The sequence below is a fragment of the Cyprinus carpio genome, chromosome B23 (genome assembly GCF_018340385.1).
Source record: "Cyprinus carpio isolate SPL01 chromosome B23, ASM1834038v1, whole genome shotgun sequence".
In the NCBI taxonomy this organism is placed as follows: Eukaryota; Metazoa; Chordata; class Actinopteri; order Cypriniformes; family Cyprinidae; genus Cyprinus; species Cyprinus carpio.
Window position 1 is genome coordinate 18,415,066 of NC_056619.1, and position 27,227 is coordinate 18,442,292.

The 27,227-nt window shown below is 39.2% G+C and overlaps 1 protein-coding gene across 1 annotated transcript in view; it reads right to left on the reverse strand.

Moving 5' to 3' along the window:
- Positions 1-24,413, reverse strand: part of LOC109088857 (calmodulin-binding transcription activator 1-like) — a 263,636-nt gene extending 239,223 nt beyond the window's left edge. The window contains exon 1 of the mRNA XM_042750524.1: positions 24,176-24,413. The gene's annotated coding sequence lies outside the window, so the exon portion shown is untranslated. The remainder of the gene's footprint in view (positions 1-24,175) is intronic.
- Positions 24,414-27,227: the final 2,814 nt, after the last annotated feature.

Here is a 27,227-nt window from a genome sequence, read left to right on the forward strand (position 1 = left end):
AAATATATTGCATTTCTCAGTAAGCAAAACATGTTGCTAGGAAATACACATACAACCTTGTTTGGCAGGTTCATCCGACAAAGTGTAAACACATATACTGAGGAATTATTGCCTGCCATTTCACTAATGAGGTAACAATGACTTGATGATGGCAAGGATATGTTCACATTTGCATTTCATATAAGGTGCTGATGAGAACAGCACTTTTGGGACTTGTGCAGTATAATTTTCCTAATTGTTTTAACAGTTTTTTGAAAAGCAAATGGTACATAAGCCATTCTAATTAGTTTACTTATATTATTAAACACTAGGAAAATCATTAGTTTGAGATTTAAAAGTTCAACATGTAAGAAAATGAGCAGATTAAGCATTGAGAACAGACTTTCATTCTTTGTTTGAACAGATTTACAGTGTTTTACCATTTCAAAAGGTTAAAAAATATCTCTTCTCCCCTGACAGATAAAGCAGACAGTGAGAGTTAGGGTAGAGTGAATCTCATCAGCATGTTTTCACAGGGTGACCGCTTCCTTCCCATGAGCCTCGGCTCTTAGCATTAGCAACGTGATGGTCTCTGATGGTGCTGAGTGTCTGTAAGCCTCTCCTCGCTTCTCATCTGGGAAAAAGCTTTATCTTGTCCCACTGTCCACCTTAATGCACATTGAGACATCTGGAATTCAATTATGGACACCTCTTAACCAGGTCCTAATCTCACCACCCTTATCGCACAGGGACTGATGGACAGTCTCGCACCTCGTATTAAAAAAAAAGGAAATAGCCTCAAGATTATTTTGGCATCTTGGCTTCTGTGAGAAGAGAAGGATGTTTGGCTGAATTTCAGACCAGAGCTGAAGTTCTTAGGGGTGAAAATTTATTCATGACTAACCATGCCTATGGGTTAGGACTAAGCTTCGCAAAGAGGTGATGAGGTAGCGATCGAGTAGAGCAGCAGGCATGAATACAGGCTGGTAGGGGAATTTTCTTCCTCTGGCACACAAGAACAAACAGACATATATAACCCTGCATGACAGGTGACCTTTACAGGCCGCAGCCAGGGCTCCGAGCCTGTCAACCTGTCGGAGAGTCATCTGAAAAGCTAGCATGAACGTCATGAGCCTGGCTTCCTCCTGCTGACGGCTGGCTCCATTAACGTCCTGGGGCCCCGACATGCTCTTTGATTGGCAATTCCCTCATGTGAGCTCCCTGGGATTGACTGCTGTGGCATGGAGGAAGTAAAAAGGCACGGTGTGTGAAGCTGACCTCATATGTGCTTCACAGACAGCAGACCACTAACTAACATGCAGGTGGCTAATTGTAAAATCAGGGATGCGATCGGGACCACACAGCTGGTAGTTTTATTGTTTTCAGGGGGATGCAGGGAGCTAAACCTGTGATCTTTTGGGCACCGTGGCGTGAAGGGTCAGGTTTCTAACAAACATGCGGCTGCATGTAATTAGCCAGTGTTTATTCTCTCCCTGCGTCTGTCAATCAGACGGGCTCTCAAAATTCTGACGGAGATGTCAGCAACAACGTTGTACCCCAGCGCTATTAACTAAAGTCAATAGAGCAGTGATCTGTGCACGGTATTCCTTTCACTTGATAGGTGTGGATGCATGCTCCCCCCGCCTGGCCGCCTCCTGCCTGACTTAATTTATCTGAGAGATAAGCAGGTGGATGAGAGGAGGGAGATGGCGTCAGACTGGGCGTCACTGACAGGACTGGCAGTATGAGTGACACCGCTAATAGCGCTGTCCCATTACCTTACCACAAGCTGCACCTTTATCTCCGCCAAAAGGATTGTTTGTTTGCGTGTAGGATGATAATATTTACCAGGTCGTAACACGTCAGACATAACAAATGCATCTGTGCATTTTGGAGCATTCTCAGTGACGGGTGTCGAATGGGATGGTTATCTTGAGACCGAACCTGGATCTACACATACTGAGCACATGCTGTTGCAAAAGCATCTTTAATGTCAACATGAAACAGGATTTGCAACCTGTTTCACTTTCTTATTGTGATATGCTTTACCCTTCAAAAGTTTGGGTCCGTAAGATTCAAATAAAATATAATATATATACAAGAATATTAAGCAGCACAACTAATTTCAACATTGTTATTAATAATAAATGTTATACGAGCACCAAATCAGCATTTTAGAATGATTTTTTTGAAGGATCATGTGACACTGAAGACTGGCTTGCTGGAAATTCAGCTTTGCCATCACAAGAATACAATGCATTTTAATATATTTTAAAATAAAAAACAGCTGTTCAATTGTAATAATGTTTTGCAATATTACTTTTTATTGTATTTAAATTTATGAAAGTGCAAGAAAGTAAATAGGGTCCTTTTTTATTTTATGCTGACTTTTAAAATTATTTTCAAAAGACTTCACCTGATAAATGGCAACACTGTACTATGCATAAGAAGCAGAATCAAGTAAAACTAATGTTCTTCTGAAATACAACTAAATGCGAGGAATAGAACGGATTATCCTCTGTTCTCTTTGGTCTCCTTCATGCTGTGGTAAAATGTGCTCTGTGGGTTGGAGGTGCTGAGCTATGTAGACTGAGGGATATATCGCTTTAATTGGGGACTTACTGTTCTTGCAAGACAATCCAGTGCCAGACGTTATCGTCAATGTTTCTGCCACTTTTCTGCTGTGCAATCACAAAAATGATATCGGGGACAGCAGGTGATCCATAAAAGCCATTTTAAATCCTTGTTAATTATTCCTTTAGAAGTCCAATGAATAAAACAGATAAAACCAGGATCAAGATGTATCTATACACCCAGCCAGCGGGAGGTTGCTGAACTCTGAAACCTACATCTGTAGTGATTTAAAATGGGACTTGGTTGTTTCATTTGTAGGTGCAGTGTGAAATGTTTGTTTTCATACTTGTAAGTTTTAATCAGCTGGCTGGCATTTTCAATGAACTAATGAGAGACTGGAACAAATTAAGCTACAGTAGCAAGCAAGGAAAAAAACATTTACTGTATATGCTCTTGAGTTTAAGAAATACCATTCGAAATTTGTCAACTAAGTTGCACCAAGCGATAGTAAAGATTATATAGAAATAATATTTAACAATGACAACAGTCCCAGAGCTTTCTCACAACAAAATGTAACAAATATAATATGGAAATACATAAACCTTTAAAACCCAATTAAAATGCTGCACAGAACTTGTTGCAACTTTCAAGGGAGGATTTTTTTTTTTTTTTTTGCTTGTCAGTTTACACATTTCCCCTTATTAAGGGTCTTCAAAACTACACTTTTTCAAAACTGATTAGTCAGTATGTTGTCTAAACGATTAGTTGACAAGTTAGACTTAAGGAAGCTCTAATTAGGCTGATTTCGGTTCATGTCCGAACAGATGTGTTTCTTATGGGGTGTTCACACTAAACATGTTCTTGCATTCAAAAACAGCTACACAGCAAAATAATGATACGTAACTCAACACATCTTTAAAAATCTATTAAGGAACGCCATGAAATTTAGATTGCAAAAAATAATCAAAGACTAACTATCCACATTCCAACAATTATAAATAGTGCAAAATGTGCAGCCTGTGTAACTAATTGATTCAACAAATAAATAGGGCACATAATAGTACTACTAATAATTTTTTCTTTACACAAAACTACTTCCTTCACAAAAATCTGTTGATTCTTAGGTTAGTGTAGATAGATGAGATGAGAGGGACATGACTGCTGGACATCCAAACGACATTGCTGGGCTGCGTAACTGGCCATAGTTTTTAAAAGCTATGTTAACAAATGAGATGCATTGCCAGTAAAAATAAGACGTTATTGTATTTTGACAAGGAATCATTCCACAGGGGAAAATGTTTGTATATAAATTGCAGCAGTGCACAATACATCATATCATGAGCAAAATAAACAATCATCCATCCATTAATCAAACTCACTCAAAATGCTGACAATTTCTGACACTATTTTCTACGCATCCTGTTTTAATTTACATCACTGTATGTGGGCAGAAAAAAACACATAGAAGTGAAATCACTCACAGTAACAGACAATATAGACAAGATGGATGAGATTAGTTACACTGACTCACTCTTATTGGTACTCATTTGCATAAATTAAACATTTCTCACCTCTGTCAGTCAGTGTCTATATAGATTGTCAATTTTACAATTGTAAGTTGTTAGCTGGAGCAATAAAATTTTGCCATAAATGCTTTGCTTGGAGAAGCAAAATAGGGAAAAAGGAGGAAGAGAAGGAGGAGAAAAAGAAAATGGAGAAGGAGTTTGAAGAGGAAGAGGGGAAAGCAAAGGAGGAGGAGAGAAAAGAAAAGGAGGAGGAAAAGGTAAGGAAGAAGGAGGAGGGAAGAGTTATCTGGACGTAAACTTTCCCTATCCTCACACACTCCTTTCATAGCCTGTCCTCTTGTATTGGACTGAGTTTAGCTTGACTGGTGTAAAAAGGACTCAAAGGGAGGAAGCCACTGCTGCCAGGCCATCTTCAATCTCCTCACTGGACTGCCACTGATGGTGGATGAATAATTAACAGCGTTGAAATAGTTAAAACAGCACTTACATCACAGGCAATTCCCTATTATAGCAGCTCTCACTGGGTATTCATGCCAGATCAGCAAAGCACACATGACTGGTGCCTTCCACATTAGTATATTTCACGAAAAAATGACACAGACTTAAGGAGCAGAGAGCAGGAAGTGCTGAGGTGGCAGCACACTTCTTTACTCTGATTCACAGCAGAAGAAAAATGCTTTCAAATAAGACTAAATATACACGGCTGCACAGGAGTCTGTGCTGTGTGTGACTGGGTGTCAAAGCCCTGTACCCGAGCTGTCTTCTCCATAGTGCTTTATTCCAATGTGCTCTTATGACATTTCGCTCTGGGCAATTAAAAGGCAAAAACATTGTAAATATGAGTTGAAAATCTGCTGTGCAAGCAGCTTCACTGTGTCCGTATGCATGCATTGTGATTCAAAGAAAATCACAGCTTGCTCTCGCAAATACAACACAAATTGCTCATCAGACTGCAAAATCAAGTGCCTTAATTTATAGAAATCAGGAGGGAGAGAAAGTACAATATAAAAAGTGCTGGAGGGTACATACAGAGATGAGGGAGCAGGCCATAGGAAACCATAAAATACAGCAAAGGAATAAAAAAAGAGGAGCAAAGGAGAGTGAGAGAAGAGGGGAAAGCTGTTCTGTGCCAAAGCAATTTAGTGAGCCAAGGCTGGAAATGTAGCATTTGGAATCTGGGAATCTAAGGCATGGACCATAAATACATAATAAACAAAAATTAGTGGAGCCGAGCGATGTACCAAGTGTTTTATCTGCCTCGGCACTGCCACAGAGGCAAGCGTAGCAAGTTAAATTCATCCATATTGATGCAGGGTGAGGAACATTTGTTAACACGTCTCTAGCACCACAACAACTAAACTGTGATGAGGGGATACATATGCTACAAAAGAACACTGCATAGAATGTGATTATAATATAGGATGGTCTATAAAAAAGATTCCAGACTTTTGGATGCTACTGAACCCCCAGTATAATTATCCCCTTGTAAGTAATCCCCTTCCTAAAATAAAGAGGCAGCTATACTGTACACTTTCATTCATAAATCTTCATTTGCATATACAGGTGCATCTCAATAGATTAGAATGTAACGGAAATGTTCATTTATTTCAGTAATTCAAATCAAATTGTGAAACTCGTGTATTAAATGAATTCAGTGCACACAGACTGAAGTAGTTTAAGTCTTTGGTTCTTTTAATTGTGATGATTTTGGCTCACAATTAACAAAAACTCACCAATTCACTATCTCAAAAAATTTGAATATGCTGACATGCCAATCAGCTAATCAACTCAAAACACCTGAAAATGTTTCCTGAGCCGTCAAAATGGTCTCTCAGTTTGGTTCACTAGGCTACACAATCATGGGGAAGACTGCTGATCTGACAGTTGTCCAGAAGACAATAATTGACACCCTTCACAAGGAGGGTAAGCCACAAACATTCATTGCCAAAGAAGCTGGCTGTTCACAGAGTGCTGTATAAAAGCATGTTAACAGAAAGTTGAGTGGAAGGAAAAAGTGTGTAATTGAGGATTGTCAAGCAAAATCGATTCAAGAATTTGAGTGAACTTCACAAGGAATGGACTGAGGCTGAGGTCAAGGCATCAAGAGCCACCACACACTGTCGTGTCAAGGAATTTGGCTACAGTTGTTGCATTCCTCTTGTTAAGCCACTCCTGAACCACAGACAACGTCAGAGGCGTCTTACCTGGGCTAAGAAGAAGAAGAACTCGAATGTTGCCCAGTGGTCCAAAGTCCTCTTTTCAGATGAGAGCAAGTTTTGTATTTCATTTGGAAACCAAGGTCCTAGATTCTGGAGGAAGGGTGGAGAAGCACACAGCCCAAGTTGCTTGAAGTCCAGTGTTAAGTTTCCACAGTCTGTGATGATTTGGGGTGCAATGTCATCTGCTGGTGTTGGTCCATTGTATTTTTTGTAAACCAAAGTCACTGCACCCGTTTACCAAGAAATTTTGGAGCACTTCATGCTTCTTTCTGCTGACCAGCTTTTTGAAGATGCTGATTTCATTTTTCAGCAGAATTTGGCATCTGCCCACACTGCCAAAAGCACCAAAAGTCGGTTAAATGACCATGGTGTTGGTGTGCTTGACTGGCCAGCAAACTCACCAGACCTGAACCCCATACAGAATCTATGGGGTATTGTCAAGAGGAAAATTAGAAACAGGAAACCAAAAAATGCAGATGAGCTGAAGGCCACTGTCAAAGAAACCTGGGCTTCCATAAACAAAGTTGTGTTGGGGGGGAGGGGGTCCTGTCACCTCCTTACAGACCCGAGAAATGTGACTCTATTGTTTTGCAGCCTTGTATCTGTTTTTAAAATTCAAGAACAATTTAGTAATCTCAAAAAAAAAAAAAAAAAAAAAAAGATTCAGGCAAGATGATTCCGACAGATTTAATCTAGACAACTAACAAAAAGTTTTTTAGATCCATGCAATGGAGAAAGCATTTAGGACTTTAGGATTTTAGGATTTTTAATTTCATAACTGCCAAAAAGCACAGCCTGCAAATCTTTGAATTCATGGCTCCAAACAAGCACTAAAAAGTTGCAAATTAAAAATACAAAGATTTGCAATTATAACCGTATGCTTGCGCAGGTTACATCAGCAAACAGCAGGAAGCATGGAATGATGAATTACTGTACGAATTCCTCTGTAACACTGCTCAGAGACACTGCTGCAGGAAATTGCTACTCCCAAATTACAGCAGCACCAAATTGCCAAGCGAGCATGGCACCACACACTCCGTGTGCTCCACCTCACCTGCCATGCACCAGTCCGCTTCATTTTAGGGGTGTCACTGTACACCTCACACCTCGTCCCGGTGTTTATGATTGGATTGTCACACGCCACGCTAACGAGCATACAGCTCATGCATGTATACAGCCCCCTGGTATCTTACAGCCAACCTGACACTTATGACAATGGTCCGTCAGAGCAGAGCCAGTAGAGGGCTGGTTGCAATGATGGTGGGTATGGTATGAGTTTCGTGACAGAACAGGAAGGTAAACAGTGCAGTGGAGGCCGAAGAGAGTGTGTACAAAACTTTAGAGTCTCTGCAAGGAAAATTAATTAGTACTTGGCGGCAACCTTGGCATGCATCCCCGATATTTCCTAAAAGGTCTTGGTGTAGCATAATGCAAAACGGGAGCTGGCTGTGTTGAAATCTATTGACATGTGAAGGGTAAACTGAAGGGGAGGGAGGTCCATTGAGACACTTCCTTAAATACGCTTTCAAATATTTCTTAATTGGAATATTACTGCTAAACATAATGTATAACATGTAAAGTGCAATAATTGGCCCTTTGTGTGGTATTGTGGGCAAAGTCAGTTCATTGCCACTACTGTCTTTCAGAGCGCCTGCAATAACTAGCATGCAGCAGTGCTGAGCTAGAATAAATGAGACGTTTCAGGCCTTGCGTGAGGGAGACACAGGCAGGCGGTATGGGAGATGGAGCTGATACATCTTTGTGCAAATAATCTCTAAAGACCACTGTAATTGAATTTCCCCATCTTTCTTGTTTGCGCCACAACAAAGAAAATTAGATAAAACAAAAGAAAGGAAAGTCAATATGGCACAAAAAAAGGAAAGCAGTAAATAAATGTATTAGCAAAAGCTTTTACATTCAAATGCCGAACGATGCAAACACATTACCTAAACACAAAGCGTCCATTCCCTGATGTGCCGACTTCACCTAAATGAACAGGCCGTTTCTCATCTCCTTTGTTTAATTCTTTAAGCTCTGACAATGAGTCCACGAGAGCATGCTGCAGCTACTTATCCTGGTGGTGAAACGAGACTTGTGCGTCCTGAACTGGGGTCAGAGAATTAGTCGTGCCGTGGTGTGAGAACATGTTTTCTAGGGCTGGCATTGCTGCCCTCATTTATGATATTAATTGCTCTGGGATAAAATTGGAGGGTACTGTGAAAACATGGATAGTTGAATGTTTCTAGCCGTGGAGCTTAGGGCATCATACTGCCCGCAAACTTTAACAGTAGTGCAATTGTTTCTATAAAATACAAAATAATTTTAACAGCAACAGCAATAATAATAATAAAATAATAATAATAATAATAATAACTCAAATTACATTTTCAGTAATCCCAAATCTCATGAAAAATTAGTCCTTTACATCATTAAAGGAAGACAACATGCAGAACATTCTTCCTCTTGCCACTTTTTGTGATTATCGCTATTATGGTACTCCTGCAAGCTGGGTCTCTTCGAATACATTTCAGTAGCAGGTCACGCCACAGACTACCTCTAACTCAGCATCTTTTTAGCCAACACTGTATCTCATCATCACTGTTTTCACTGTCTCTGTCACCCAGGCTGTTCTCATTCTCTCTTATCTATTATTCCCTCTGGATACTGATAGCTAGAAATTACTCCCAGGCCTTTTTAAAGAGCACTATCTGCCAATAAACATCTCTAAAATTGACAAAGTTGAGCATGGATGAGCTATACTGCCACAATGGCAACATTGTGCCTTGCAGAATTCAATTTCTGACAATATTGCGCTGTTGAAATAGCTTCCTGATTGTAAAATCTAAGACAGACTGATGAAATTAGACAACTAAAGAAGTTGAACATCTAAAACCAGAGCCCTCAGGGGTCACTATTATAAACTCTGACGTTGTGGGATGCTCTGCCTGCACAATACAAAAGATCTCAAACACCTGTAAAAGAGGTAAGTGCAAAAATCAGGAACCACACATTGATAAATGTATCAAAATTCTGCATGCTCTTTCAGATGGGGGTTAAACTGGGTTGCCTTCTTTCTCTGACAGCGAGTCAGGACACTGATGATGCTGCCACCGGCTCTATCGCTCATCCTGCCATAATGGTGAAGCAATTACAGATAAGACGACGCTGCATGCCGGCATCTGCTGTGCAAATATCTATATCACATGCTGGGATGCTTCTGGATCCCCCTATAGAAAGCATCATGCCCTCCCCCTCTACAGTTTTACAGCGCACACAGTGGCGAGTGAGATGCGAGCTGTATATAAAAAGGAGGTGATCGTTCAGTTCAATTTGTTCGCATGCTGGGTAATGTGTGCATTTTGCTGGAGATATTCCAACTTTTATTAGAAATTTCCTGAGGCAAACGGAAAAGGAGGGAAAGTAAATGAAAAGGCACAGCTTGTTAGAGAGTCAACTGAACTTTCCGCATTCAGAGAGTCACCTGAAAGTGTCCTTCTTTAACTATTCATTGCAAAGTGCTCATTTCTGTCAACAAGCATTCAAAGCACCCATTAGCAGCATGGCTACAGTTTGTGCTCTCCCCAGAAATCTGCTTATCAGTTTTTCTGTATTATATTGGTGTGTATATGCCCTCCTCTTCCCCAAGGTCACGGTCACATCGCAGTCTCGGTACAATGAGCATTTGGAGCGAGTGTACAGCTTGGGAAAAATAACAGGGTTGCCAACACCCAGGTGTTTCCAAGATCCATATGAAACTGCACAAAGTGGACAATAAAACAACAAATGTTTCTTCAGGCTAGTTGATCCTGTTGTTCAAAGAGTAAAAATAGTAAAAGTGCTATTCAGTTACCAGTAATCTAGGGGTTGGGGATGAGGATGAATATGCAGGACACCCTACCTTTCAGCTGAAGAGTGTAACAAATAAACAAACTTGCCATTTCATTCTTGTTGTTTCTCCCTGGGAGAAGGGGGCCAGCCCCTGGAAAGAGCCTGACCAAGTGTAAAAAGATGTATAAATATGGGAATAAAATTTATCATGCATATTAAACAGCAAGGCATGGCACAGAAAATACAGGGTACATAAAAAAAGAAAGAAAAAAAAAGAAGAAACAAAAGTAGAACGTGTGTGGAAAACAAAAGTGAGGGAAAAGGCCATAAAGCTAGGAAAGCCCCGGCTGATGCCAGCCTGCCCCATCTGGGAGATAAAAATGAGTGATTCTGCTCAGCATCTCCATCCAACTGCATCCCTTTAGTGCTCCAAAGCCACGCGAGAGGGAGTCAAAAGACGAGGAGGAGGGATTTAAAGTGAAAAAAGGCAGCTCTCTACTCTCTAAGTTCATCTGGGCTGAATTCAGCTTGAAGCTGAAGAGTGCATTTATTCTGTGTCTCTGGCTGTTGCATATAAACATCCTTTCAGTAGCAGGGTTCATGCGTTTTCTAGGGTTCCTTCATACTGCGTTTAAAGACAGAATAATTACAATGATAAACAAGGTGAAGCTCTACACTGCTCCTGCCTCAAACATACACACCTTACAAGATGTCCTTCCTATAGCCATTTTCAATCTCCATAATTTGGTTTACACACACAAAATCACAAAAACTTGGATACTGAATTCTCTTTCGACATGACTATAATTGCCCATAACCATATTCTACCTGAAGCTTGGTTTAAATATTAGTATTTGTGAGGTTAAAGGTGAGAACTGCTGGGTGATTTATACTCCTGCTCTGAATCAATGGAAAAAGAGCCAAAGCTCTACCACTAAATCAATGTCTCCAATTGTCAACACGATTGCAAGCAACCATTTCATTTTTCAATTAGTTGCATGCGTAATTAGACTTCACAAATTTTAATAGTGAGAAGTGATTAGACGTCAGAGGTTGGCAGGTGCTAGCAAGGCAGCTTGTCTCCATTTTGCACTAGCAGAGTTAGGTGTGAAGACAGCCTACACCCCCCACACAGAGCGCAGAGGCTCACAGCTCCCTTCAGTACACTCGTCTGCATGCAAGAGTCCCTCATGAAGAAATGCTACAATGACCTTCTTTAGAGCCATGATGCAGCAATGTACGAACACAGGTTAACTCTAACAACCTAAAGTTGTAACTGAAATTAAACAAACACTCTGCTGAGAGATGATATGTTTTAAAACATAAAAGGAAACTGACTATGTAGGTAGTGTGACAGCTTACTAAGGCTGCATCCTAAGAAACACAGGAACTTGTAGTAATTGATTCCAATAGAGTTTGGTGTTAGCATATTGTTTAACTAACAAACCATGTTTTCGGGAATTGAAGCAATGCTTAAATATACATGTTTAAAAACGGTAAAATAGGCTGCGTTTACACTTGGCATTAACATGCGACCTGTATCCGGGTGTTGTCAACATACACATTGAAAAGACAAGTGTAAACGCACTTCTGATCGGAATGTTATCCAGTCAGCGTGTCCTGACCCAGAGGTAGTCGAGGACGCATTGTGATCGGTTTTCAGTGTAATGTAAATGCAATCCAGCCATCGTGTCTGCATTCGTAGGTCGACATCATGCAAAACGCCGCCCCCTCTCTCGCAAACTGTCAGAAAAAAAGATGGAGAACACCTGTGTGGAGCGCTAATGAGACTCCTACATATTATCTTTGATTTGTAAAATGTCTCGCCACTGAATATGCATCTCAAAAGAAAACCCACCACTTCAGGTTGACTTTGCACCAGGCCATTCTCTGCAGACTTATTTAAATATTGCACGGGAAAAACAGATCCGATCGCTTATCCAGATAGAAAAGTCAGTTGATGTTGCCAAGTGTAAACGTGCCGTGTTCTGGTTGACTGATGAGCTGATCTGCTTGATCAGATCACGGCGATCGCATGTTAATGCCAATTGTAAACGCAGCCATAGTATGCATATTTTGTTTTTAATTCACTTTTTCAAATTTATATTGTATTATAGTTTTTCAGATTGAATGACCATGAAAAAACATCTACAAATTTCAGTTAATTGCAGTGCATTCTGGGTATCTTTAAAAAATTTGGGCAAAAGAAGATAACTAAGGGGGCAATATAATTAAGTTACCTTTTGAATGTACTATTGCATTGGGACCCACCTACAGATGCAGTTCACTAGAACTATAATTTCAAACAAAAAAAAAAAGTGAGAGAGCATGGAACAGAGCAAAATAGCAGGGGGCTGTCATTTCCACCTTGATCAACAAACAGTTGAACAGTTCCAAAAAACCATTTTTCCAAGTGACCTTAAAGGAAACGACAGCCACCCTGTGGGGTCCATCTGAGGCCAAAGGAAAATTGTCCTGTTTTCCTGTTCTCTATCCAACTGCTAGAGAAAATGAGCTTTATCTGTGGGACACTGCAGGCCACATGAATAATGCACCCCTTTCCAACTGTGGCCCCTGTGAAGTCCATCACGGTGTTTAATGGGAAGCAATCCATTTTTAATTACCACTTTTTGGAATGGGAAAAACTTAGATAAGCTTTGGGAAGTTCCACAGATGTAACTTGGCTCAGGGATCATGCACATACAGTTGACGAGAACATTTCCTGTTCCCCAAGGTGACATGAAACTTCCAAAGAGATATCAGATAATTACCAATACAGAGAGGATATTAATCTGAAATTAATGCACACCCATTTGATTAACTTAGGAGGGCAATGCAGTACATGGTGAGAGATCAGTATATTTGAGTTTAATTCCTGTGACATTAATCCTGTGTTCGCAGGGATATCTATCTGCGATGTGGAAGACAACATGGAGATGAGAAGATAGAGAGGCTCTTTATGATGTAAAGAAAAATAAACAACTCTCTCAAGTGGTGCTATACTATCAGTACAGCTACAATAATGATCACCTTTGTTTTCAGCAAGTTATTTGGGCCCAATGCTGATGTAATAAAAGAACAATAATATACAGTATACACACACACACACACACATACATATACATACGTATATATACACACACACACACACACACACACATACATATACATACGTATACACACACACACACACACACACACACACACACACACATATATATATATATATATATATATATATATATATATATATATATATATATATATATATATATATATATATCTGTCTGTCTCCCATTTAAACAGCCCCTTTATGACCTTTATGAAAAAAAAGTAGTGCTGTCAAATGATTAATCTCGATTAATCGCATCCAAAATAAAAGTTTTTGTTTACATACTATATGTATGTGTACTGTGTATATTTATTATGTATATATAAATACATACAGTAAATATTTTGAAAATATTTACATGTATATACATTTATATATTTATATTCTTATTTTTTATATTATATATAAATATATTTAATATATAAACATAACATATTTTTCTTAAATGTATACATGCATGTGTTTGTAATTATATATACATAATAAATATACACAGCATACACGCATATATTATGTAAACAAAAACTTTTATTTTGGATGTGATTAATCGTGATTAATCATTTGACAGCACTAAAAAAAGACATTATCATTAGAAAAAAACAAACAAAAACAAAAAATTTATGATAGTGCAATATATAATTTAATGTGACAAAAAATAAAATTGATAATATTACTAAAAAACTATAGTGTAACTGGTAATATTTTGGCAACACTCAAATTTGGCATATGGTGAATTTCAGCCCCTAGGTGTGATACACATCCTGATAGACCTGCCAGGAAAAGTTGCACCAAGGGCACCTTTATTAGCCTGTATTTACTGGACAAGCTCCTGGTTTCTTCCATCAACTGCATGTCTGGGCGGAGCTGAACATGAACAAGTAACTCTAATTAAAGTTGAGTTAATCATGAATAGCTGGAAAGGGCCACAATTCAGGCATATGTTAAGAATAAATTACTAATTAGGCCTGGCGAGTAACAAAACAAGTCCCAGTCTGCTCGAGAAGTCTCGGCACGTTACTAATATATGAAAGGTATAAACAAACAGCAATCTGGTTGTTTAGCTTCTCCAGCCCACTTACAAGGATCCAATTATGGCAGATCCCTGGAGCCAGCAATACAATCAGCGCTGAGAGTGCAGGCGTTATGATTAACTGTGAAGGCCACATTCACAATGGTTTCTACAGCCAACCAGGCTGCCTTTTGGGGTGAATATGCAGCAGTTCAGCATCAGGAAGGAGAAGCATAAACATGGTGCATATCACCATTTATCAATCAGAGAGGTGATTTCTTCATTTTGGGTGGCATTTATTTCCTGCTCCGTGTTTATTCATGGGTAGCACTGGCTGAGTTGTTCAACATACATATGCTCTACTCTTGATTTTTCACTGCATTTTCCTTTCTTCAAGCCCAGATATGCACATACATACAGAGTTTGGCCCCAGAGACGCCCACAGTAGGGCTAAGCATGGCTGCTGAGCTATGTGTTTTATCGAAGATATGTTCTTGGAAACACCATCTTTGTTACCAACGTCTGCATTCAGGGCCTGTGATTTAAAATCTATTGAGATTCGTTCATATCAGTAAACCGCACATGCAAAAGCAGATGAAACGGCCAATGTCTGAGTTATTCCAAGCTGCCCGTATGCTGGTGTCTCCAGTGGGCCCTTTCATGGCATTTCAGACGGAATGAGAGCAAGCGGTGGAGAGGTTGAGGCCGCGATGGATGAGAGGAGCTTCTTTTGCCATTCATCATTCAATGCTGGAGGTCATGTGCAGTTAGTCTGTGGGCTCTTTGGGATCAGTAAAACACTCTCCCTGATGGCTGGCTGTCAAGTGCGCTGAAGCCAGAGGAGGGAAAAAAACACATACCATGTGATATGATTCCTTCACAGCCCAGCCAATCAATCCTTTTGCCAAGCTCACACTCCTGTACGCAGCGGTGGAGGGCAGGTCTCAAATGCCTCAAAGATATTTCATTATTAAGTAAAAGAGATTCTAATGGAAGGTAGAAAATCATTTGAGATATGAAATGTTATCAGTGACACATCACAGCAAAACCACTGATCATTGCTTTCATCATGCTTCACACATATTCGTCTACAAGTCCCAAATTTCAGATTATCAGTGTCTGTTTCTGTTCATCCAAGCAGCCTGTGACGTACTGCCGGAGGCTAAACAACATGATAAAAACTGCTGACAGACTGGAGACCATCTCACACATACACAAACAGTGGTCTTCTTCTTGACCAAGCCTCAAAAAAGCCTTGTAGTTTAATTAGACACCCTCATCATAACCAGCCAACCACTCAACCTTCATTGCGAGCCAACATTTAATCTGTCATTCCAATTTGATATCAAGCCATTCCTGAGCAACACATTGATAACAAAACCATTCATAGGGGGATAGGAGTTTGACCAGACAGCCTCTTCCTGACACTTTGCTCCATGATTATTATGCAGGCCAATGGGCGAATTGAAAGGGTTTTTTGTTTGTGGTTTCATTAGTGAGGTGTTGGCCGATTTTCAATCCGTAATCACATCTGCGAGTCTTACTGACCTTTCTGGATTTTTTTGCTCGTTTGGCTATAATCAGATCATGCATTATTCAAGTATTTTGTTATGTGCAGTCTGCTCACCACTTTGCTCACTAGCATAAAAAACCCTTCCACTTTTGCATGTCTGAGCTCTCTGTCTGTGGAGTGCCAATAATGTGAAAAAAAAAAAAAAGTTCTAATCTAAATGTGTAATTGTTATCGTTTTCTTAAATTTCGTACTTTCAATACAGTAATCAGAAAATGTAAACTTTTGGATTAATTAAGTCAAAGCCATGTTGTGGTCTGGCCTTTAACACACATGCTTTTATCCACTTGTGACTTTTCTAATACCCTTATCAATAAAAGTGTGAGGAAAAGGAAGGAAAAAAGAATTGAAAAAGGTTGCACAAATTCAAAAGAAAGAAAGAAAGAAAGAGAGCAATAGCCCTATGCATGGGCAACATCTGATTTGCTGCTGATTTCAATGTTGATGCTTCCCATTTTAAGTGTCAGATAATGACCTTTCATTTGTTTTGGGACTATTCTGTCATTAATCGCATACCATTCATTCCTGAACTTTCCATTACTTGAAATGAAATTACTGGTTGATATGTCCTGATCTCAATAAAGTTTACGCTAGCCGTTAGGCTGACATCGGGGACTAACGATATGCCTTGCCCCCCCACCACCCCACCCCAGTGTCACCCTTAGCCCTATGGGCAGTGTTCCGACATATTACACAGCAACACTTTGGAAAACCTGCGTTCAGCTCTTGGCTCAAGGTCCTTTCCCATCTCAATCTATCCACTCTTTCCCTTTCTGTCTCTCTTCAAAACTGCCCTGTCAAAATATAAGGAAAAATAACCAAAAATATAATAAAAAACATTTATAAAATGTTTTATACAATTTTATAACAATTTTGTAATTTTAAAACACACATTTCTGTCAGTCCAATCCACATGTGTGCTGTAGAAAAATGTAAAGTTTGCAATAGAGTAGAAAGCTGGTGGGATTTACAGAATAACCTGATGTATACAAAGAGGTTTGCACAGCAGCATGCTAACTAGGTTATTAAGGGATTAATTACAGGGTTAACAGAGGGTGTCAAAGCCCAGCCTGTGTGAAACGCCATGTCTCTCTCTCTCTCTCTCTCACACACACACACAGACACACACACTGTGATCTGCTTTCCGGCTGGCTGGCCTCACGAGCTCAGGAAAGCAGTCCGGTCCAGCAAAGGCAGAAGTGGGGGCATACTCCCCTTGCCAGGGCCCTGAGGCTGAAAGTGATATGTTCGTGTTTGTGGGTTGTTCTTTAACGAAATGCTTAAAATGGGCAAATGAGAGCGGTGCTTATCCAGCAAAATTGCTGCTAGATGGAGCAGAAAGTGCACAAATGTTCTATGACACTCCCGTAATGAGGTTTCATATTGATCCGACTGCAATGAGCAGAACTGCTGGCTCTTCTCTCTTTTCTATTTTAACCCACGCTGTTTGCTTTAGGCTGCCATTTATTTGGCTAGACTCGCTGGTCCTCGAGGTCCTCTCATGCACAGACAGGTGGACCAGCTGGGCATATCACTCCAAAACATCATCAACCATTCAGAAACTCCATAACTTAGCTGGTGTGAACAAGAGCAAGGAGATTGATGGACTATATTTGGAGAGCAAGAAGAATTCATGTCAAAAATGCATGCTGGGAGATCAGTCTCAGTACACTATGTGTAATGCAAGGATATATTATGGAAATGTGACTTTCTACAAGACCTCTATAAGCCCAGTCACTAACTGACATTTGGAATGAATTCATAATGCAATAATACCTGACTGTTTTGCATAAAATATGCCTGATAGCTACACCAGGTGCCTCCGCTAAATTATATTGCAGGGATCCTAAACCTCAGGCAAAGAAACAAAGAGACTTTATTGGATAAACAGTAACTGATGGTTTATCCCAGGCTACATAAATAAAACACATTTTTCTAGACGTTAGTAAATCACAAGTTCACATTGCTGCTGAATATTCTCAAAATCTACCTCAAAATAAAAGTTACCATGACTGGGAAAGCAATGTAAACTAAAACCAATTGAGACTGCAAAACAAACTAGTTTTAAATTTAATTTACACAAAGCAAGACATAATAACCAGAAAGTATCCACTGCTCTGATTAGACCTGGTGGCTGAACTGCACCACACCCTGACATCCTTAGTATTGGAGCTTGTGTTTCTTTCACAGTAGGACAAGAAGGCCATCCAGGCGTTTCCCTACAAGGTTTAAAAGGTCACAATGTCTTACCATTTATCATCTCTGCATTATTCAAGTGTGAATGTGGCACTCAAATGTGGCATCAGAGGGCTGAGTGAAGCAGAACAGCGATTCAGACGTCCTTCCAGCTTCCCTCCCTGCGATTAAGTGCTCACATATCTGTTCATGCTGATAGGCAAACATGACCCATAAAGCCCATTTCTACTCAGCTGCATTCTGCGTTTCACGGTTTGAGGTATCCCAAACCATCCATCAATCCATAGGTCAATGTGACAACACTGTGCCATTTAGTAATCAGCACAGAGCCTAAAAACCAGAAAAAGGAGAGTAAGTCATTTCTCATATGCTACAGGTGCAACATTACCCCTCCCACAAGCCGAAGTCATATTAAAAGACAGCAATAAAGTAAACAGAAATTTGGTTCAATGGGGCTATCGAGGGAGGTAGTTCATCTAGTTTTTGATTAAATGGGTAGAGACTCATAAATTGCATTACAAGCGTGGAACGACTGGAAACATGCACTCTCAAATACTTCAAGGACTCGTTTGTGCAGCATGGCAGCATTTAATTTGGCATATTAATACCAAAGGATCTGTTGAAAGAAAAAACAGGTTGTTCCAGGATTTACATTGGGGGTTCATGACAGAAATTAAGGTAGAAGGTCTATCAAACAGTATATTAATCACTAATATGCGGCCTATTGTTTTCCAGTGGGCAAATGTATTTAAATGAAACTCGAAGACAGAAACGGTGACAACGATGCTTCAATATAAAAGGCATGATTCATTCAAAAAGCCATATATATTTGAGCTTATTAAATCAATGCTAGACTGGGGATTCAGAGAGTAAAATAATGAAGCATTTAGAAAGTGATGTGTGCTTCACTGGGCCTTACCTGATCTGTGCCACCAGGGGAGCACCAATCTGCGGCATATTAGGAGAGCTGTATTAATCCTAGCCTGTCTCAAAGCTAGCTTCAAATCAGGAGGAGTCCTTTGTGACTCCTCCATTTCTTTTTTCCCCTCCTTCGCAATGCATATCCTTTTTAATTTCATCTGAGAGGAGTCTGTGGCTGTCATTGATTTGGTGTGAAACTTCTCTGGCTGCGCTGTGCAGTGCGGCACAGGTACTCTCCAGGCACTGTGAGTGGTTTTAATTAGAGCACTCTGGGTAAGCACCATGGGGCTCTCCACCTTCCACAAAGCAGCCATGGCAACACTCTCTCCTAGCCCAAATGTGCTTTTAATTGAGTGACATCTAATCAAGCCTTGAAATACAACACCGAAGCTAACAAACCGGGCCAGCGAGGGAAAAGGCCCTGCAAGCCAGGCATTGCTAGGACTGGCGTTTAGGATGTGAACAGCCATGTGGTTCAAAGTAGTATGCCTGCTGATGGGCCCAAAAGAACAATATTGCTCAAATGTAATGCTGTGAAACTTCAGAGATGAATGTGAAGAGCGCATGCTTTCAAACAAAGAGACTACAGCACCACCCATAAGAAAAAGCTTCATGCACAATTCATGAAAGAAATGTCAATACAAATAGAAACTGGTCTCTTTGTCATATGCTAACACCAATGCTCTAACAAAAAAAAAAAAAAAAAAAAAAAAGATTCAACACACTGACAGACATTAGGTCTCCTGTCGGCCGTCCATGAAGTACCATGCAGGGAATCATTCGGCTTATCTGGCCCTGAGGCATGACCACTGGGAAACATCTCCCCTCACCCCGAATCTCCTCTTTCTGCGCTTATTTGTATTCCAAGCCTCCGTGGACCATCACATAATCTGCGCTCCCATAACCCACTCCCTTTCTTCATCTTTGCTTTTTTCTACGCTTGTGTTGGTCCGGCCCCATCTCTCAAATAAATTCTGGGGATGTTCCCCCTGAGTGTAAAAACAAAGCGGACGACCTTTGTTCACAAGTGTCATCTGCACAGCAGAAATAAATGAGATTTTAAAAGCTGTTCTGCACGCACCAACTTGACGCACAGATACAGGGCAGATTGGATCTTATATAGGGCATTATTTTTAATACAGCCTCCAGTTTGGCTGCAGTTCCTGTCCAATCCGAAGATGTCAAAGAAGGAGCTAATTGGTGCCATCTTACAAGGAAATGTGCTCACATTCTGAGCTTCAGCTAGAGAAAAAAATATAGTGTTTAGTTGTATATTAGAGAAAAAGCACTAAAATAGTACTTTAATAGCTAATAGCTTTGTGTGATGAACAGACTAAAATAAGTCTTTATTCACCATGGAGTGAAAGTGAAAGTGAAAGTGACGTGACGTGGCAAAATATGGTGACCCATACTTGGAATTAGTGCTCTGCATTTATCCCATCCAATGCGCACACACACAGCAGTGAACACACACACACACACACACACCGTGAACATACACCCGGAGCAGTGGGCAGCCATTTTTTGCTGCGGTGCCCGGGGAGCAGTTGGGGGTTTGGTGCCTTGCTCAAGGGCACCTCAGTCATGGTACTGAAGGTGGGAGAGCACTGTACATTCACTCCCCCCACCTACAATCCCTGCCGGTATGAGACTCGAACCCGCAACCTTAAGGTTATGAGTCTCTCTAAACTCTCTAAACGTTAGGCCATGACTTCCCATATTCAAATTTAAATCCACATGATTGGTTAAGAACAACAACAACAGTGAAGTTAGACATCACTGACATCAAAAAGGGGTTAAATGCAGAGCACCAATTCCGAGTATGGGTTACCATACTTGGCAAATGTCATGACTTTCAAATGTTTCCTTCAGCTTTTTTTTCTTTGTGTGAAAGAAATAAAACCTTACAGGTTTGGAATGATGTGGGTGAGTAAACGACAACAGAATTCAAATTGTGATCTATCTCTTCAATAGTCTGCAGATTTCCAGAGTTTAAATGCTCATCCTACACAACGTTCTACACAATCCTGCGCTCTGGCAAATTAATTTAATATTCTGGATAATTTGATAATGTTTCCAGCCAAAACATAACTCTCCAGCTTATTCATGTAGATTTCTCCCAATCAGTACAGAATATTTGAAAAAAAAAATGTAATTTTTGCCTTGATGTCATACCTATTAAAAAAATGGAAAGCAGACAAATGTAATGAGGGTTTTTTTAGCACATATTTGGTTAATATATTTAGTAAATGTAGTCTCTTTCACTGACCAGTCTTTAAAACGAATATATGCAAGTTCATAAGAAGTAAAACTATCATTATATATATTATTATAAAAGGGTTCTGATAAACATATAGATCACGGCACTGCACGTGTGTGCAAGATATTTTTGAATGCAATGGAGAAGAAAGTCATATTCAAACATTTACCATCCTGATTGGATTGTTTCAGGTCTACACCACCCCTTTTAAGCCATTCGACAATTCATTCGGATCAAGCTCGATCAGATTGATAAAGGTGTTTATATGAAAGCTTTTCAATTCAAACGAGCCATCAATCAAATTCCAAACAGATTATTTGGGTGCATGTTAACACAGATTACACGTTAATGCTAACTGTGGTACTGTTACCTTTTCTGTGTTCCACCACAAGTCAAAGCATATCTAGAATCAATGGGTGACATCATTGCAATGCTGACATATTATGATGGGAATTGCCTGTCTGCTGAGAGTGACCTTGTGCCCCGTCTCTACACTTCCTCTCCCAGAATATTGGCTGACAAGCAGAGCAGACAGCACTCAGTATTCAGCCAAACAAATGAGGGTCAAAAAGAGAAATCCCATCAACACAGGCCTGTTTCCTTGCACAGCATGTGTGTGTGTGACAGTTCAGCATGCTGTGAGGTTGAAGCTTCATACAGCAGGGGAGAGAGAAGCACTGATAAGACAGAGCGAGGATACGCTTGACCCAGGACACACTTCACGCATCGGCTGTGGGAACAGGCAGCCGCCACTACATGCAAGAGGACCCGGCTCATCAAGGCAGGCAGACAGAGATAGAGGAACACATTCAGGGTCAGCTTGATGGGCACTTGTTAGTGCACCCTGGAGGGCATCTGTCAACACACTTGGACCACTGACTGCCGTACAGGACGGGGGAGGAGGTGATGTTTCTCTCTCGATTTTGAAAGAGGGCAAAAGAGATAAAAAAAGGAATAAATAAAGCTTGCATGACAGTGCTTATAGTGTTGCCGTGCATGTCCTTGTCTGTTATCTATTACAGTGCGCAGACGAGAGGTGACGTTTTCTTTGCTTAGACAAGCAAGACTATAGCACAGGGTGGCAACCTTCAAACTGGCCTCTCACTCAGGCTGCCAACTTGCCTCATGTCTAAACTGGGCACACAGTCTCAGACTGTGTATATACGATGCAAACACACAATGGAAGCCTCAGGTTTTGTCTGGAGGGAGTTACCATACATCAAATTTTAATTACAGAATTACTACAAGAGTTGTTGATATGAGCCATGTAACGGTGTAATTACTGGCTACTGATTGTGCTCAAGCAGCTATAAATGAATTATCCAGCCTTCTATTTACGTCAACTTATAGATTTAGGCACTGTATGTTGTGGAAGATTGGAGAGTTAGAGAGAGACACAAGAAACAAACAGGCCAATATGCTGAATTCACACATCTCGCAGCAGCACACATTATTCTCCCCCCCCCTCCCTCCCTCACATAAACACACACACATATTGAGAACTCAAAGAAACATACATAGGAAAAACAAAACAGTAGAGAAAGGATACATCATGGATCATTGTAAGGAAAGTATGTACATGAGCATGTGTGTCATCAAACAATATGAATCCAATAAAAAAATGGAAAACATAATTGGCAATTTAGTAACAGAAAATTAGGTTTAAATAACATACAGGTGCTCAGGTAATCCTGATTGTGCTGATTGTGCATACACTGGAAGCAAATGTGATGGTGCAAAACTAAATCAATTTTATCAATACAATGAAGATCTCTGCACTGGAAACATACTGTTTAGCGTATTTTACATGCTGATTATTTTTAACAGCCAGCAAGCTAACAATGTAAACAACTTAGCCCATTTTATATGGATTCACACAGAAAATCTGTAAAATTTTAAATTTCATTATCAAATTTTAGCTAAACAATATTCATACAGTACCATTCAAATGTTTTGGGTGAGTAAGGTTTTTTTTTTTAAAGTGAGTTAGGTTAGAAATTAATAATGTTATTCAGCAAGAATGTGACTTTTACATTGTTACGAAACAACATCTATTTTAAATAAATACTGCTCTACTGAACATTTTATTCATCAAAGAATCCTGAAAAAGCTGTATCATAGTTTCCAGAAAAAAATATTAAGCTGTTCTCAACATTGACAATAATAAAAAAAAACCTTCTTGAGAAACAAATTAGCATATTAGAATGATTTCTGAAGGATCATGTGACACTGAAGACTGTTCAGCTGTGCCATCACAGGAATAAAGTATATATATTTTTTTTTTAATTAAAACAAGAAAAAAAACTTGAATTTGTTGAATTGAATAATATTTTATATATTTATTTTAAGTCTTCTTTCAAAAACATTCCAAATTAATTTTGCATACCCCAAACCTTTGAACTGTAGTGTATTTCACAAGTGATTTTAGCAATGAAAATATTGCATTATATAGATATTTTTAAATTATGTGCTTTTTTTCGTATCATTTTCTACAGGTCAATTATTGATCAAGGAGGTAGCCTAAAAAGAATGCTGAAACTGAAAATCTGTGCAGTCAGACACTTCTATGAGGCACCTAATGGACAACAGTGAAGTGAACCGCTGAAGAGATTGAAAGTGATACTGTAGAATCACTCTCTCTCTCTTTGACACCCCAAGTCTCTCTCTCACACGTTTGCCACAGTTTCGATCGTGATCCAATTATGATATTGTGATGCATTGCGATGTGTATCATTTTGTGAGGTAGTTGGTGATACCCAGTTTAGCCTTGAGCTTTTTGGTCCATGTTAAGTGAACATTCTGAGTTGAAGCTTCAATGATTCCAGTGTAGACAGCATCAAGACATTGTGGCATAACACATCATTAGTTACTTCCAGTGCATGCACAGTGTAAGTAACATTAGATGGAATCTACAAAGAGAAAGATGGAAAAATAATGAAAGAAACATAAAGGTGCATTAAAATAAAAATGATATGGTTACCAAGAGAATGCAGGAGGTCAGGGGTCAAGGTCAACATAAACAGGCAAACCGGAAAACATGGCAGCAGCATAGATGTGTCTGTGGAAATAAATATAATAATAAATCAGTGAATCAACCAGAAAATAACTCAAAGTGATTCCACATGACCAAGTTATCCAAAGCTCCACTTTTGAAAACTCAAACAGGAGTATAAACCACAGGATCAAGTGCACCTCTTTTATCCCTAAAGTGCACTGTGCATCCTGTTTTTATCCCTCAGAATAGTCTAAGAGAAGCTTTGGTAGGACAACAAACTCCTTGTCATTCTTTTTCATAGTTGACTGTGCATTTAATAAATGAAAACTCCCAGTAAAGAGATCAGAAAATGTGAGTAAAGTATTCAAAAACTCAGACAGCATCTTTTTATAATTTTTGTGATGAGTCATTGTAACAACATTCTTAGATCGGGAAGAAGGAGGCGGGAACCGGTGAACATTTAAACAAAACTTTAATAATAAAAGAAACACAAAGCTTAAAATAACAGCCTGTACGACTGCCGTGCACAAACAGAACCAAAACAAAATAAAGTCCAGGCCTGGTCCCCTCTGGTCTTACACTGTCGACACTCCTCTTTTTATCCTTCCGGAGCTCCTCCATTGGACTCAAGACCGGTGAGTGGTGCAGGTGTCATGCATTATCATTAACTCCACCAGCCTCGCTCCATTGCCACTGCTCTAGGCCCCGCCCCACTCATCACAGTCATAACTTACACTAGAAGATTAGGTGAATTAAACTGTATATGAGGGCTTTGCTATAACATTTTACAAACACACACTTAGTGTTCTGGCACAAATGAACCACTAAGACATCTCAGAGGTGAAATTTCATGCCAGCAGTAATTAGCAGAACATGCACCCACCACCTATTTCAGAGAATTGCAAACTGATATGAAAAGGATGGTACATGTTCCCTACAGAGAGGGCAAACACAAATAATAGGTATTAAGAATTTCTCCAGAACAAGGTAGGACACTGCAAGCAGTACACCTTAGAGCCCATTACAAAACTAGATTTTTACATTTTTGCAGAAGTTACACTTGGCCATGCAAAATGTGTCAAAGATGATGTGAGGGTGTTGTGGATGGTTACTTGAGCATTGCTATGCAAGGTTTTCTGGCTAGTTCCTACAAGGCTTGGGCAAAAAAAACTAAATAAAATGCATCTTCATAATTCTAAAGTCTTTAAATGATATTCAATATATACTGCAGCTTAATATTTAAAAGCTTAAGATTATAGTTTGTGATTGATTTTCAATCAAAGGAAGCATAATTTTAACCTTAGAGTCATTATAACTAATTATATAATGTTTAATACAACAAGTTATCTACAATAAACATCTAATTAAAATGATCATGGCATGTTTCCCCTACTGTTTTCAATAAATGCAAATAAGATTTATATTTAATTCTCCTTTTCATTTATATGCACCAGAAACAAAACATCAATATTCCCCTGCAGGAACCAATAAACTAATATATTATATATATATATATATATATATATATATATATATATATATATATATATATATATATATATATATATATATAAATTCATGAACAATAAACATTAAGTTATGATGCAAACAAATTGTTAATTCAATCATTTTTTATTAAAATGTTTAAATGGACAGTTTCACAAAATCAACTGAACCTAACAATCCTAACACTGTTTATGCTACTTAAGTTTGTATCAGAAGTTTGTATCAGACGCTATGAAAACATCTCCTTACATTTTACCTCCTTACAAGTCACAAGAAAAGGGGTTTGTTTAACAGATGACACAGTCTTATCTGTATGAATAAACAATATTTATATGACAGGGAAAAACATGAATATTCAATACATCATCCAGTTCTAGTTGCTAAGTTTCATTCTGGCCCAAATCAAAGTTTCTATGATATACCGGTCTCTAGATATCGCTCCCCAAACATCTGCACAATTTGAAGCATTATTTATTTTCATAATACAAATGGTACGGGGCAAGGCACATGTGAAATTTCAAAACTTACCCACCTAAATAGTTAAAAATGGGTAAGACACAAAAATCACTACTTGTAAATTGTAATTTGAGATGCCTTTGAAAAACCATGTGACTCAATGATAGAAGCATCACCTCTATCAAATTTATATTGACATGAAAAAATCATTTTCCCTCATTACCATCATCTCACTCTCATTGTCATTGTGTATTTGTTCTGATCCTCTCCTGATTGAATTATCAAACCCACAAAAATCCAAGCCATGCTAAATCAAATAATCTATATTTCAGATTAAAACTGAACATTAAAACTAAAACTTGAAACCTCATCTGAGGACATAGCGGACTTTTATCAGCAAGGCAAATACAGTGAGTATGAGGTGAGCATGAACTTCAGTATCATGATGGGCATGGTGTAAAAGAAGAAAAGCTAAAAAGCATTAAAGCATTTCAGAAGTACTAGTTTGCCTCTAAAATTGTTTTCTCCAGAGTAAATTATATCTATAAAAAAGAAAAAAAAATCTTCTCAATCTGAAGGTTCAGCTTTATCCAGCGTGGGTCAACTGAATCACAGACCTTTCCACTCTCTCTCGTCTATCACTGGTTGAAAGGGGGAAAACTCTTTTTTCTTTTTTTCTTTTTTGAAGTCTTTTTTTCCTTTACACTGCTTCATTTGGGTCAGGTTCACAGTACAGCTCTGTCATTGCTTCAACGGTCAAAGACTACAGACAGCTGAAATGTGATCCGGCCCAAAGAAACTGGAACACAGGAGAGGATGTGAGTGTGCAGCAGAGACAAAGCAATTCCAGCCCCATTAAACATGAGCTAATCATCAAAGACAAATTACACTTCAGTGGGATATGTAAATTCCAAATGAGATGCAAGTCATCAAAAGATATGCACAATTATATTTGGTAACTTCAAATGGAAGGAGTCTACTTTCAAACCTAGTTTCCATACAATGGCACAAGCTTCCCTGATTGTATTAATGGGCTTTCTGCCATTCAGCCATGACACGTACCTTCGCCTGCAAT